The sequence below is a fragment of the Anopheles maculipalpis genome, chromosome 3RL, assembly GCF_943734695.1.
Source record: "Anopheles maculipalpis chromosome 3RL, idAnoMacuDA_375_x, whole genome shotgun sequence".
Lineage (NCBI taxonomy): Eukaryota > Metazoa > Arthropoda > Insecta > Diptera > Culicidae > Anopheles > Anopheles maculipalpis.
In genome coordinates this window covers 3,739,942-3,753,028 of record NC_064872.1, presented here as the reverse complement: position 1 = coordinate 3,753,028, position 13,087 = coordinate 3,739,942, and the positions used below count along the sequence as shown (strand labels likewise).

The 13,087-nt window shown below is 42.9% G+C and overlaps 1 protein-coding gene across 2 annotated transcripts in view; it reads left to right on the top strand.

Annotated features, from left to right (window-relative positions):
• The window catches only part of LOC126563828 (nuclear pore complex protein Nup154), a 505,032-nt gene that overhangs the window by 220,118 nt on the left and 271,827 nt on the right, over positions 1-13,087 (top strand). The window lies entirely within an intron of this gene.

The following is a 13,087-nucleotide window of genomic DNA, read 5'->3' as shown; positions in this document are numbered from 1 at the left end:
TAATTCAACACCTTACACCGGTTGCGCACAATCCGCGATGGAACAGTTGCGCTTACATTTCACTGGAAAAATGTTTTCAAGAGTTCCCCCCCCCCCCATCAAAAAAAAAAAAAGAAAAACATGGACACGTGCCAGCTGCAGCCGGCGGATAAAACTGTTTTTCTTATTGAAAAGTAGCAAAACGATGTAGCACATCTGTTTACCATTGTGTTTTTCTCGCACGGACGTATTAGTAGACTTTATGTGAACTTGATCGTACAGAACGGATGTGATGTAATTGAATCGACGAGGGGAGAAAGAAATAAGCAAGCTCACGATCATTACAATTGCTTCGCAGGGTGAATAAACTTGCCTCAAAAATATCGATTGATTCCTTATTGCTTTGCACGCTCGTGTAGATAAGTGAAAAGGTGACTAATTGTGTAGCATTATTTGACACATCAAAAATCACTTAATGCAACCCCGAAAAAAAAAAAGACAAGAACAAACTATAAAATTGCTCGGAGCGAATTTGCTTCCGATGCACCGCACCGGTTGCAAACTTATCAGCCATCGATCGTGGCAAGTGGCCGAAAAATCAATCATTATCATTATACCTGCAACGAAGCGAACCTTATGGCTTTGGGGCATATTTGGGGCGACAACTTCTGAACATGTTCCGAACGCTGCTGCTGCTTTTGCTGCTGCTGTGGTGACTGATGTAGTATGCAAATTTTGCAACTGCAATTCACTGCTGTATGTGTTGTGTTATTTGGGAGCTTTTCCTTTTCGTTCGCATGTAAAACTAAAGTGTGTTTAAGTTTTCAAAGTTGCAAATAAGACTGCCGTGTGAAACAGTAAGTGTATGCAATTTATTATGTGTTTATGATTATAATTGTGTAATTAATATTATTTTTTTGAAGGGTGACACGAATGTACAATTTTAACTGAAGTAGCTAAAAATGATTAATTTAACAAACGATACCATCAAACAAGACATGATAGTAGAATGTAGTATTACTCAAAGGATAGGAAGTGTACAGTAGTAATACTACTCATAATAGCAATACATAAATAGCAAAGAGAAGAAAAATTAATACTTGCATAGATAAATGGCAAAAAACTAAGTATGAGATCTATAAAAAGGCGAATAACAGAATAAACGTGTAAAAAAAGCATATAAAATCAATAAATGTAGAAAAGAAACAAGCACAATTTGAAAGAACGAAAAGATAAGCGAAAACAAACGGAAAAAAACGAAAAAGGAAAAGGTAAAGCAAAATGGAATAAAAGTATAAAATCATTTACATACAATATAAATTAAAATATAACAATTACTCCGATTACAATTACATTCTTACTCACAGCTTCAATTGAAACGCAACGCACAGGATGCATTAGGCGCTTGATCGTTCCAAACCAACTCGCGGAAACGGAACGTTTTCCACACCCAACCAAAAGGAAATAATTTAAGATTATTTAATTTGTTTACTTTGTATCCTGACGCCATACAACCCGAAGGCATCGACTGTCCCGTGCATTCCCCGACGCAGCATAAAATCACATTTAACTCCAACCATCGTCTGCCTACTGGATTCATCAGCCCCAAACGACCAACGCCAAACGTCCCACTCACCTCGACTGTCTTCGTAACGAATCACAACCCAGACGGACGCTCGTTCGGCGTACTTCGCCGAGTCATTGCGAGCAGTAAAACATGGTCAGCCAACCCGTAACCTCAAGCTAACGAGACCGAACGAGAAGAAAGGAAAGGAATGGAAACACTCGGCCACGGAATATTCGCCGCAACCGCAACGAATGTGCGTCCTCGTTTACTACCGACAATTGCCGTTGACGATCCATAACGATAACATATTGAACATGAATAAATTTGAAAAACAAACACACCAAAATCATTCCTTTCCGGGGGGGGTGGTGGTTTCGGGAGGTTTGATTATTTACTGCCCGCCCGTGTTTCGCGGACCATTGTACTCGCGCCCTCACTACTACTGATGTTGCTGCTGCTGCTGCTTCTGACGCCGTATCCTTGCATTTTACTTGCGGTGTTCAAGGCGTCGTAAAATCGCTGCTTCCACATACATACCAAGCAACAAGCAGCAGCTGCCACAGATCGTGCGATCGTGCTGAAGTGAGCGTTTTCCTGGCTCCCAACGATTCATGCTCCTTGCCGGCCGGAGGATGCTGCCCATTCCCGTGTGGTGACTGCAACGCTTTGAAGCACTTCGAGACGAACGTGGCATGTGGGTGAGTATGTGTGTATGCGCGCGCGAGCCGCAGTGTGTGAATAATAAATGATCGTAAAAGTGAAATATGCGTTATTGCAAATTGGATTTTCTGTTCCTCTTTGTAAACAAATTAATGAATATTTTTTTTATTGATTATATTTTGCATATTTTTCGTGCAGATCAGCATTTCGCCCGGCAGCACCGCACCCGGTGCCTTACTGGTGGGTATTTTGGTTGGATTAAGGAGCGTGTGGGAGAACGAGGAGAAGCGGGTGTAGTAATCGCAGGACCGGGGCGAAGTGAATTAGTGGCAAAATGAACGCACGCAGACGGATCGAATGTGTTGGTGCGTGGAATGGTGCAATTTGAATTTGAAATGAAATCGTTTCGGTACGATCGGTGGTGAGCGGGAATGAGTGAACCGTGTAATTGATGTTTCATTCCTCCAAAATCGGTCTGTATTGTAGTAGTGAAGTGAGTCTTTTCCACTTTACTACCAAAAGCTTAGGTTTAAGGATGCCAAAAGCTGGGAGTCAGTGAAGAATGGAATGGCTAGCAAAGTCAGAATTGATCGATTGTAGCTCATTTTACCTTAAGTTTGGTAGTCTTTCATTGTTTATTTACTATAAAATATTTGAACAAAAAAATAAATTCTGGTAAAATCTATCGCTTAAGTAACGGACACACACATTAATAGTATAAACAGATAGGCTGATAAAGATGTACTATTTTATAGAAAGATAAATCTATTTTTATAGCAGATAAACTGCAGAAATGAAGTACTTTTAAATCGTAAGCCAATTGAGGTACATCCTCAGAGCTGATTTTTTCTGTACCGACAGGCTTGCTGAGCCACGATCGATAAAAATGCAGAGAAAATCAATTTAAAAAGAAGCATTGTAGCCAGGCTCCATTCAAGCATGTAAGCAGGAATTCAATATGAGGATGTGAATTGAAGATTATTTTGACGCCTGCCGGCTTTAGAGTGCTTTTGCTAGAGTTGCTTGGTTTGAAATAGTCCAACAAGCAGAGAAAGACTAGAAGTTTCTGTGATCTTATCTTAAAAAAGGTAGAACTGCTATAAAATTTCATCTTGATCTATGATTATCTTAATCAGTCATTTATTAAAGGTCTTTTTCATGAAACATTTCCTATATTTGTTGAACATTTTGAGCCGAAAAGACTGAAAAAGAGCAGTAAACACTTCTTCCCAAACAAATATGATCCATTCATTATGCCAATAATAACAAGAGCAGACATTTCAGCCTATCGCAGAAAACCGCAGCTACAGTGTGTGCGAAAAAAAAAATGCAATTTCACTCTCAATCAATCATTCGTCATCAGCCGTGGCGCGTTTTGGGACGTGTTTTATTATTTTTTCCCCCCTCCTGCTCCAGCAACCTCACCGGCTAGCATTTTGAATTGGGGTTCACCCGTTCGCTGCCATATTGATGCACGTTGGCGCGAGTGCTTTGCCAGCAGTGAAACAAATAAAATTAAGAAAACTTTAAAACACTTACACGTCCCGGAGCTGGATTCTTCGGCCACTACCGCTGCTGCTGCAATTGCACGTTTCGTCATGCATCAAAAGGTGCACCATTTTCCCGTGGCCCGAATGGCTGATGAATATTGCTATTTCATTCCACGCTGCGGTAGGCAATTTAGAATGTAATAAATTGAAGTTCATTTATAACCGCGTCCGATAAATGCCATTGCACCGCGCACCGTAAGCCACCGCACCGGCCAGGGACAGGTCGAAATTCGTCAAACAGTCGCGACTTCCTTATCTTGGCACCAGCGTCCGACCGGGGCTCCGTTGGGCGAGGAGTCGGAGGATTAGCCAACACGAGCCCGCTCGGTTCACAGGATCACGCTTCCTTTCTCACAAGCTTCAATCATTATCGGCTGCTAAATTCAATTTGTTAGCATTGCAGTTGATGGGTCGTTTGAGAGGTCGTTCGTTCGCGTCCGTACACATTGCACAAATGCACCAGCGATCCGGAGGGCTGGCAGGAATTCCCATATTTCTTCGAGCCCGTGAGACGAGCCGGCCTGGCAAGAGCCGTTTAGCTTGATTGTCGGTAATGGATTTCTCCGTGTGTGGATCGTGAAATTAAGCGAACGAAATAAAACACACAAACGGACGCGGAGGGCACATGATTCGTGATGAGCACATGTGGCGCAAGGTTCCGTGGCAACGAGTGTTGAGCAGCACCGAGACGCGCTAACGTCGGAGGGCCGGAAAGGATCCCAACTTTACGAGGATTGCATCGATAAATTTCCATACTAAATGAAAGCGTGTTTTCTTTGTGTTGGAATGCATATTTCGTCGGTTATAGTTTTAGTGTGATGCCCGTTGTCATATTTTCAAAGTGGTAGGAAAAGTGGGTACTTTTTTACGATTCACCCCGTAATGGACGTTTAACGATGGCGAGCGTCCGTTGGGCCGTATTTCGCCCGTGCTCCATGAAACACACTGGCAAGGGATAGAGAGGGAAAATATGCAAGCGTTAATTACATGCGTCAGCTCCTTAGGGGTCAGACTCTGGTATGCATGTGCCAGTGAAGGGGCTTTATGCGTTTTTTTGATGTGGTGTTTGGCTTCGTAAATAAAATGTATGCATTCAAATGACAGGTGATCTATCGGCAGCATGAATTAAGTCGATTTCGCTGAAAGATTCTCCCTATGCAAATGGGTTTTGATACTAAATATGGATTTTGTTGATCTGTTTCATAGCTCACGAAGAAGTCATAATTTAAATGCTTTATTATTTGTGTACAATAAATTATTAATATTTTTTCCAAACATTGGAATGTTTTATAATCAAAAACAGTTAGCCATCTCTGTCTATTTCTCTTCTACTGTTTGCTCAAACGTTTGAGGAGTTAGTATGGGCGGTCCTGTGGTAGAGATGGCAGCGTTGTCGGATTTCATACGTCAGAGCCGGGGATTGCATCTCATCCCGATAGTTACTCCTGCATTGAGGACTATCCAAATAAGTAGTAATATTAGATCTCGTGCCTGCTACGGACTCCTCAAACTCCTGCGATCCAAAACAGAACTCCGGTGCACCTTGATACGTCCAGCAGTCCACTACGGATACGAGTCTTGGACTATGCTGAAGGAGGACGCCAATGCATTCGCCATTTTGGAGCGGCAGGTGCAAATCTTTGGCGGTGTTTTCGAGCAGGGCGTGTGGAGAAGGAGAATGAACCACGAGCTAGCTGAGCTGTTTGGCGGTGCTGATATCCTGACGGTAGTCAAAGCTGGAAGGATAAGTTGGCTGGGGCACGCTATGAGGACGTAGAGGAGCACAGCGAGCCCGTTGGCTGGATCAAGTGGAGTTTAATCTGTCGGAGATCAGATGCAGCCGTGGATGGAGGACTGCAGCCCTAGACCGAGTTTCCTGGAAACTGATTGGCGACCTGGCCAAGCATACGCGACGTGTTCAATCCTGAGCTGGCCAAGAAGAAGAGGATTAGATCTAGTAAACCATTAGTAAACCATTGCATGGAATGGTTTCCAAGATCCAGTAAAGTTCAAGCAAGACAGCTCGCTGTATAAATATCTTCAAAGCGTCACGTAAACCAACAACCAATTTCTTTACAAAAAGGGTATTGTTCTTCGTGTTGCTTTCACCGTACACTTCTTGGTGCATTCAAAATGCATTCAGATAGCTTATGATCTTCTGCACAGCCTGTAAAAAAGTCGCCATACCCGACTCTTTAACTAATTAATGATGATCACATATCTCACCGTTTCAATCGACGTATCCGGCCAACTGGAATTAATTCGTTCAAAATTCCACAACATCAAACACACCCCCGGAAACGATACCCATACCCATAAATCGTCCGCACAAAACCTTGTGTTTGTTTTGCTTCTCAACCTTACCTCTTCCCGGGCCAAAACGAACTCGATCGATAAAATTTACATCTGTTTGATCAGAAGCCATCCGTGTGGCGGTAGCTTGTATGCAGCGAAAACAGTCCAATTTTGAGCAGAAAAGTATGCTCTTCCAAAAATATCCATAAATCCTTCCTGGACAAACAATTGTGATTCGAAAAAAGCTATCAATCTCGCCCAATACGACCCAAAAACAAAATACACGAACATGGACGGAGTTTAGAGCTTGTGCTATCCCGCTGTGATAAGTGCGTGTCATCTTGCGGAGTACGCATGGGGCGTATATGCCACCAGCGGTGGATATTGGTTTCAAAAAAACCGAACTCCGAACCGAAAACCTGCCCTTCCCAGTGTGTGTGTCGTTACTGTATATCGGGGTGTCCGATTTTTCGGTAACACCGCACGGATGACATTCCACACCTCATTTAACACCCAACTAGGAGTCTATTAAAAGTCATCGGTAAGACGATTTACTATTATTGATGGCCAGGAGACTGGAACGTTACCCCCCTCCTGTTATCCGTTCTGTTTCCTCCGAGGCTCTTTCGTAGCAAAGAATCGTAATCCGCAGCCAAATGTTCGTCGCTTGCTCGAGCATCGATGTCGTTCGTTGCGTTTGTGTGGCGGCCGGCCAAGGAGACGCTTTTGATTGTATAATTTTATGAAAATTCGTAGGATAATCTTGCCATCGAGTGGGGGCCATCTGAAATGGGAATAAATCGAAGAACCAGTCACTCTCGATTAATAAGCTGCTTTGTGTGAAACGGCGAAACGCTGGACGGAGTTCGTTTGCCGTTTGTTAAAACCCCACGCTATGATTGAATTAAATACCGGCCGGTTGACGAATAAAATGTGTCCTGTTTGCTGGTTTCTCGGCCTACGTTTCCTCACGTTTCTTCTGGCTTCTCAAATCTTCCCCATCCCATCCTATGACCCTTTCCCATCCGGCTAACGACTCCATCGTCATCGTCGCCGTCATTATTCGTATAATAATTTCTGTGTCTATCTAATTTCCTAAAATACCATAAATTATATTTTTATTATTTAATTTTATGTTCCATTTCATAAAAAGTAAATAAATTTTTATTTTATTAGCTCTCACGGCTACAAATGATCGGCCCGAGCGAATCGCCGCCCAGGACTCAAGCTTCGAGGCATTCGGCGTTTCGGAACCAGATTTGTGTGTCTTTTTCCACCACCACCATCACGATCAGCATTCATCGTCAGCTTTTTCTGCGTCGCGCAACAGCGTGCATACATAGTTCCTCTAGAAGATCAGCCTTACCGGCCGTTTGAACCTTTCTCCGACGCACCGCACGGGGTCCACCATTTAATCGCACAATCTAATTTGATCCCAAAAGCAAAGCGACCGTTTTGTCCCGATACAGCATTCGTTCATTCCGTTCGTTTCCGTCTGTGCTTGTCTATCGCGCTCGAGTCTATGATCTTTTTTTGGCTGTGAACGGGCGAGCGCGCGCGCGCGTCCATCCGAGCAAGAGGTTGCGTTTGTCAAAACACGTGAAAACAAATGTTGCTGTGGTCTCGCATAGGGGCTTCGTTGGTTGGCGGGGTTTTTTTTATTAAAACATAAATTTTCATTAGATTGTTGCTCGAAGGCGAAAGGTGAAAAATTGGGTAATAGGAAATTAGTGCGCACTGTTAATTTTAATGTGCCGATCAGACATTGGGAAGGATGCTTTTTGTTCTTCTACGAGCGGACTGATTGCAAGGTAATAAAGTTTTTTGTTCGTGTTTTAGCAGCTAGCAATCGTTCGTTGGAAAACAATGCATGAGAAGCTTATTGCTAATTTCAAGCGAATGGGCCAATGTGATCGTAAATTTTGAAGCTTGTAAGCAGCTTGCTATAAAAGGAAGAATTTCTTTCACGAGAGAAAGAGAGACAGTGGGTACCAAACAAAATGTTCATTTATCAACAAACTTCACAGGCACAAAATCAATCATGCAGAGTTACTTAATTGTTTAAATTTATTATTTCAACAAATATTTTCTCGAACCTTGTTTCACCATGATGGATGACTATTTTTGTTTTTTCCTTTCGGGTTCAAGATCTCCAAGAATTCCCCGCCAGCGCCAGCTAGCGAAGATCAAGTACGTGTGAACAGTTTTGGTGGTCCGGATGTAGTTCAATTCATTAGTGATAGCTATGGAGACTGTCCGGAGGTCGAAGAGATCATTAATTACCGCGCTAGAGAAATTGCTTGTTCTAGCACGTCGAGTTCACTGGATCATAAAGAATCTGCTTACATGGAGATACTTTGTCTTGGAAGAGTCGTTCCAAGCCCTAATAATCGTCTTCCGAGTTTGATTCGAGTATGAAATAGTATTAAACGTACATCAAAACCATTATCAGCGTATAATCCGCCCGTATCAAAACAGGTTCCCGATAGGAAAAGAAAACCCATTCGGCTCGCTCTTTCATCAATGCGTTCAACCCTGCAGCACGGCGAAGTTTCGAGGCAAATTTAATAACTTTAATGAAATTAAATCCACCGCCTGCCGGGTGCACGCTCGCAGCTAAGCGCATTCTTGCGCAGTTAAACATCGATAATAACTCCACCGAAATTTATTGACATCGCAATAACGACTTTGTAACTGGTTGATTGTTTGAAAAGAGGGCTTTTTTTCCTTCTCTGTGTGGCGATGATGATGATGCGCCGCTAGGACGCTCGGATCGTAAAAAAGCAAAACGACTCTGCGTTTTATTCTCCCATGGGCCGGTTCTAAATCTCCATCCGTCCGGCATTTTTATTTTTTTATTTTTTAATAATATTTCCATATTTTCCACTCGAAATGGGCAGTTTTTAATACGTGCTTTTATGAAGCATTAAAGCAAACCAAATCCTTTCGCGTTGGGTGTGCGGTGATTTAAGGAGGGAAATAAAAGATCGGTGCTGTGCTGTTTACTCTGCTTCTTGAACGTTTTGGGGGATAAACTCATCGTTTCTGTTTCTTTCCCTTTTCCGTCACTGAATGCTTCCTGGTGTGCCGTGTGAATCGGGCGCGTGATCACCAAGGACTGGATTGCGAGTGGACTCTGTGTGCGGGGTTCGGTCGGAGATGTCGTATGCTAAACATTAGTTGAAGCGTCTGACGTCTGGTGGTTACGTGAAGGTGGTAAGAGTCGTGAAGCGCGGAGGAGAAAGAAATTAAAACAAAATTAAACGTATTTTTCTTAATATGCTTGCCCCGTAAACCCGTATTTAAGGAGTGTGATTTACGGCAACGCTCAGCAGGAACACTTCCGTCGTGGCGGTTTTTGTTGAGCTGATTTTGCTGAAGAACTAGAGTGGTGATGCGGGAGAATTGTTGGGCATGACGCAAGCGCAAGAAGGTTCACGGTATTGTACGATCGAGGTGGGATGATCTAATAAATGTTTTGGTTTTCTTTTGTTTCAAATTATAGCATAAAGGTACTACCAATACTAGTGCGTGCTCTAAGTTCATGCTGTTAATTTTTAAATTTTTGGAAGCAAACTATTTAAAGAAGGAAATCTTTTAGATTTTACTCAGTTCTTATTATTTTTTAAACTATATTTTAGTATAACGGCTTACCGCCCTATCGTCTTCAAACATCCTGTTAATTGTTTTTCCAATTTTTTTTCTTCTGGCATAAAACCTTACACGTGTGTTATTCCATATACTTTTTCAATACTTTCTACTTATGGATGCAGATTATAATAAAAAAAACTGCAGCTTTAAACATTACTTCAGGTTAAATAAAGCCAATTTAAATTATTATGTCACATGATAGCCAGAATTTCAAGCTTCGTTCATGTAAACTTGAAATGTGTGCTTGCTCAAGTAGATAACAAAAACTCATCTTAAATTCTTCTGACCTACATCGGATCGAAATATTTTTCCCAACAAGGAAACAACAACGATATGCAGTGTTCACTTTGCTCCAGCATCATTCCAGCCTGCCAAACCGAAGTGTGCAACGTCTAACGAAGTATGCTGGAACATTTGTTTATAATTAATTTTTTGACAGCTCCATGAGCTCCAATGTTTCCAATGGGGGGGGGGGCATAGTTATCCCCCCACAAAACACAGCCCCACGAGACCAACCGTTGCGCTTGTTATGCTGCTTGAAAACACAAGCACGGTCCTGACGCAGCTCGTTGAAAGTTCAGCACAGCTTCTGCTGGCTTCCGCTACGCTTGTTAAAAGAAAACATATAAATCCTTGTGCGCGGAACGCCCTGCCCACTCGTTCCGTCCTTTTCGCGCTGCTCGTTCGTGCAGGCGTGAGCAAAAATCGTGAGGTAGATGTCGACGGTTTTTAATTGATTTTAATGATAATTGTCTGAAATCTCAACAGCCGAGCTTCGCCTTCCGTCCTCTGTTCGCTCACCACCGCCACCTTGGTTGGTTAGGGGTTTTATTGCGCTCTAGATACTCCGAGGCCGAGTGCCTCAGTGTCAAGAAGGGGTTGGTGTTTTGTGTGTGTGTGTGTTTATGATTTATGAATCGAAAATGATTCCATCAGTTTCATTCGATTCAAAACAGTGGTGGTTGGCTGTTTGCTGACTTGTTTTGTAAAAATCAATGACACAATGTTGCACGTCCTGCTCAGTTCAAGTTAGCGTGAGGGTTGCGTTCGCTATAAAGAACGTTTCCTACCTAGCTTTGATACAATGATTGAGTGCGGAGAAGCAGCAAAGCTCCTCATACATCCAGAGGATCAGGGCGGGCAGCATTAATTATGACGGTGGAAAATGGCAATCACGCATTATTGTTTTTGAAAAGTCACCCACCCACCGCAAGCGCAACCAAGGCGAAGGAAGCGCGAATAGGACGTCATCAAGAAAAGCTTCCTTTCGGCTTGGGGATGGATCGTGTACAAAATTCAATTATGGCTAACCTTTTTCGGACCCTTCACCCGGTGGAAAGCGGAGAGGCACGTACGGGACGGTACGCTGCGGTGACCTGGTGCCTCCGGGTTAGCCCAATGGGCTTCTTAACGATACAGCGCAATATTTCTTTTTAATTGAATAACTTCCCCATTTTTTCATTCGTTCCTCCTTAGCACAGGGGAGCAATAATAATTCCTTGGGTCAGGCGCACGAAAGTGTCAGCACCTCCTCATCGGACGCACTCGGCTTTGACACGAAGCCAGCGAAAAGGGGAGCCAGAAATTCAATTAAAAATGGTGCCCCTCGTGGCGATGGACTTCAGTTTTGCTTGTTTAATTTACTGTTAATGGTCAGCATTAATCAAGAACGGAGGAAATGGAGCAAGAAACGCCACAACACGGCGAAGAAATCACATTATGCGGCCGTTTAGCTGAGTTAGAATTTGAATAACCGAAAATCAACTCAAATTGATCTTACAAAACAAATGAAGGCAGGAATAAATAATGTTAACCAAATAAAGTGTAAGAGTTCATTCAAAAGTAGCTGTCATCATGCTATAAAACGCCATAATGGAGGTAGTAATTTGTGTTCATTAAATAGTTTATTTTTTCAGCAATCAAAAACAACTTACACAACTACTGTTCAAACACATGCGCCTATTGAGTGACGTTTCGCCCTAATTACAAGTGTTTTCAAAAACAGAAAAACAAAAGAAACGTAAATTAATAATTGCATTGTGATTCATTGCGCACGGATTTTTCTTTTTTCAAAACTGGCTATACTAACTGGCTACTTACATATTAGTTCTACACTGGTACAGTTTGCAGTTTTTTGTTACTATGACGATCTACTTCGTCTGTTTGTTGGTTGCTACTTTTCGATCCTTGGATCTCGCGGTATATACATAAGTACAGGACCGAGTCCATTTTGTTCATTTTATACAATATTCATTCTGCGTTTATAGTTAGAGCTAGAGTCTAAAACTATTGGACAAGCTTCTCTAATTAGATAAATCATTGTATCATTGCCGCTTTCAGGGGTTCTGTATTTTAGTATGTAGTGTCTTAAGCCAATTAAATAGAAGGACCCTTTTTAATAGGTGGTGATTTATGCGAATTCTTTAGACAACCCAATTTGTATCTCGCTCGTCAATGTGCGTTTCTCAGTATCAACAATCGTCCCATCCGTCGGTATTTTGGACCGTCGATTTCTTCATTGATTAACAAACCTCTTCTCGCTAGAATACTCAGAACTCCTCGGAGAATCGGAGAGCTCCACACAGAACAGTTGTCTAGAATGAAATGAAAATTAACTCCAGCCAACGCTATGCCCCTTCTGAGTAATGCTTCCCCTACATCAAATGCTTCCGGCCGACCAGGACGTGCATGAATGCGGAAAACCAGAAGCCATCACATTTCCCTCAGGGGTCTACCTCGTCGATCTGCACTGTTAGCAGAAGAAATAAACTCACGCTCCTCTTCGTGGCCACAGGCTCGCATGGTGATAATGGTTATAATCACCAGGTTTGCGAATGAAAAATACGCCATCAAAAAGCGACCACCACTGCTTCCCCTGCCCCGAATGCCCGTGAGGGCTCCTGGAATGTTTAATGATGAACTTTGCGTTTTTTGTTTTTTGGCATCAAGATATAAATCGTTTTGATCAAGGTGACGATGGAAACGGTTGACGTTGGTTGGAGTTTTGGTAGAATTTCATTCATTCAACATTTTTTGGCTGCCACCACGACAGCGGTGGCCAGTGTCTCGCCTACCAATGTCCCGAAGTGTGACGTGTCTGGATGACGTTTTCATTGAACTCAAAGTCGAAGCCCCCTCCCGGCGGCTGAAGGAATCGGAAGCCGTTCGGTCGGTCAGTGTTGTGTAATTTGTGGCAATTTGCGGCTTTGCGGAGCGGATCAAAACGGTGCCCCCGTTTGTGTTGACGTTTGTCACGCTAGCGGCTGGCTGATGGCACGCCACACTGTTCCCGAGGCTACGAGAGCGATAGCGGGAGCCCGAAGTAATTATAGGAGTGTCTTACGAGAAATCGGGTCCCGGGATTTCTTGATTGAGGCGAAGACTT